Raw genomic sequence first — 2,476 nt, 5'->3', positions numbered from 1 at the left:
TCCTTTATTAAATTTTAAACTTTAAAATTGAGTCCTTTGTAATTATTAGGTAAAAATTACATTATCTGGAATTTTGATACCTTCTTCCTATCGTTGATAACTATTTTTTAACCTAGTGATATTGGCTAAAACATCTAAGGCAATATTAAATAATAATGGTTAATATCCTAACCTTATCGTATACTTTAATGGCAAATCTCTGATATTTTTCAAATAATAGTGACTATTTGTTTGAGACCCTAATTATTATGCTAAGAAAATATATTTGTCTTCTTGTTTTAACAAAATTTTGCTTTAAATAGCAATATTCATCAAATGTATTTTCAGTTTCTATCAAGATAAGATCTTATGTGGTCTATTAATCAATTTGAAAATAAGAAACCACCTTTATATTTATAGATACTTTCTTAAACCAATTCCTATTATAGGCATACTACATACATTGGGTCTTCTTCTTCTTTTAAAAAAAATATATTTTATTAATTATTTTACAGAGAGGAAGGGAGAGGAATAGAGTTAGACACATCAATGAGAGAGAAATATCAATCAGCTGCCTCCTGCATACCTCCTACTGGGGATGAGCCAGAGACCAAGGTACATGCCCTTGACTGGAATCAAACCTGGGACCTTTCAGTCTGCAGGCCAACACTTTATCCACTGAGCTAAACCAGTTTTCTAATTTACTAATATTTATTTAAGATTTTTGTACCTATAAGTAACTAAGCTAAAAGTCTAGTGTTCTTTCTGTGTTTTGACAGTTTTGATATTAGGCACTGCTACTTAAGAGTTACAGAACAGCTCTTGGTTTACTGTAAGTTATAGGTAGCTTTTCAATTGCTTAGCCCTCTTGCATATTTTCATTAATTTAAGCATATTTACTATCAGACCCTCAAAAAAAAAAAAAAAAAAAAAAAAAAGGAAAGAAGCCAATTTATTTGTTTGTTTTAGACTAAAATAAAAAATGAGGAAGTGAAACCAAATAACTCATCCCCCTATGCTCCCACTTGTGCTCTGGAGAGAGTAGAATCACAATTTTCTCCAGAATGGGTGTGTCTTGTGACAGGAGTTTATATTAAGGATCTCTTTTGGACTCTGGCTTGATATATAGCTTTGATTACAATATGTTAAGCAAAAAAATACAAGCACAGTCGGTTAATTAGACATGCAATATAACTTTAGTTGCTTGTTTTCAAAAGATAAAAATAAAAAATAAGAGCATATGATTAAAAAATGTTAATGGCACATTTATGCTTAAATTACTTTAAAATATCTAAGCTCTTAAGTTTAGATAATTACAAGAATTTTAACTATCACAATTCTAGACTCTTGATATAATGAATTGAAACAGTTTAAGTGTCACTGGAATTTTTCATTGCCGAAAGAATTGAATAAAATTTACTTCCAAAGCTATCTGGGCCACAAAGACTTTTCTTTGGTGTTGTTGAATTGCAGGCACTGGACTACATCTTGCAGTGGGATATCATGTGTGCTTATCTTTCATAGAAATTCCTCAAAGTGTTTGGCTTATTGATAGTTTCTTTTCCTCTTTTCTATAGTTAGGACATATGTGGTTTTTGTCCTCTCAATTTCTATTTTAAAAATATTTTAATAGGACTTTGAGGGAAAGTAAACTCAAATCAACATGCAGAACCAGATGTCTCTGTGAGTTGGTCAGAGGAATAGGAAAACATCCAGGGTGGTACTGCTCACTGTCTGAAACAGGAGAAGCTGTCAGCAGTGAGAGAGGAAAAGAATGCAGCAAAAACAGAGAGGAAAGACAGGGAATTTCCTGATGACACTTGAATCTCTGGTCCCAGTCTTTTCTGAGGTAAGACTGCATCCCTGCCAATGGGTTCTATCATCTCTTAATCCTTATAATACATTTATGTGTTGTTGTTTTTTTATTTGTTTTTTTTACTTAAGCCAACATAGTCATTTTCCTATACTTAAAATCAATGAATGTAAACACATGTGCCACACCCAGAGAGAGATGCAGAAATGTTTGGAGCAAGGGGTCTTCTCTGTAGGAGGTTGAGGCCCTTCAGCCAATGGCACTTGGAAATTAATATTAATGTGACTCACCTGTGCTCCTAAGCTGGAGGGATCTAGGGCCATAGAGATTATATGTTTCAAATAATATAAAAACCAGAAACGGCTCCTATTGTAAAATCCACATTGTCCTTAATGCAAAAACAAAACAAAACAAAAAATTGCCCAGTTGCTTTCAACTATTCTTAAGACCAAAAATAAATTTTTCCCTGGAATCCTCATGGAGGAGATTGTGCAGTACACTGGAAAGAAATACAGTGTCAAGCAACCATAGTTTTTTTTTTTTTTTTTTTTTCTTTGTTTTTTTTTTTTTTTTTTTTTTCACGTCAGACGGGTCATGTGCCAAAGCGTAACAAGGTTAATGGGCGGCACACCTCACACAGCCGCGTGAACACCCAATCATCACGCTTATGAACTCCGAAAGGAT

The 2,476-nt window shown here is 33.1% G+C and overlaps 1 non-coding gene across 1 annotated transcript; it reads right to left on the bottom strand.

The window, feature by feature from the left end:
- Positions 1 to 2,373: 2,373 nt before the first annotated feature.
- On the bottom strand, positions 2,374 to 2,476 carry LOC118704036. The gene has a single exon (XR_004983265.1). It is a non-coding gene; the product is annotated as a small nucleolar RNA U13 (small nucleolar RNA).

Source organism: Pipistrellus kuhlii, unplaced genomic scaffold (genome assembly GCF_014108245.1).
Source record: "Pipistrellus kuhlii isolate mPipKuh1 unplaced genomic scaffold, mPipKuh1.p scaffold_m20_p_4, whole genome shotgun sequence".
Classification (NCBI taxonomy): domain Eukaryota; kingdom Metazoa; phylum Chordata; class Mammalia; order Chiroptera; family Vespertilionidae; genus Pipistrellus; species Pipistrellus kuhlii.
This window is presented reverse-complemented; position numbering and strand designations above follow the sequence as displayed.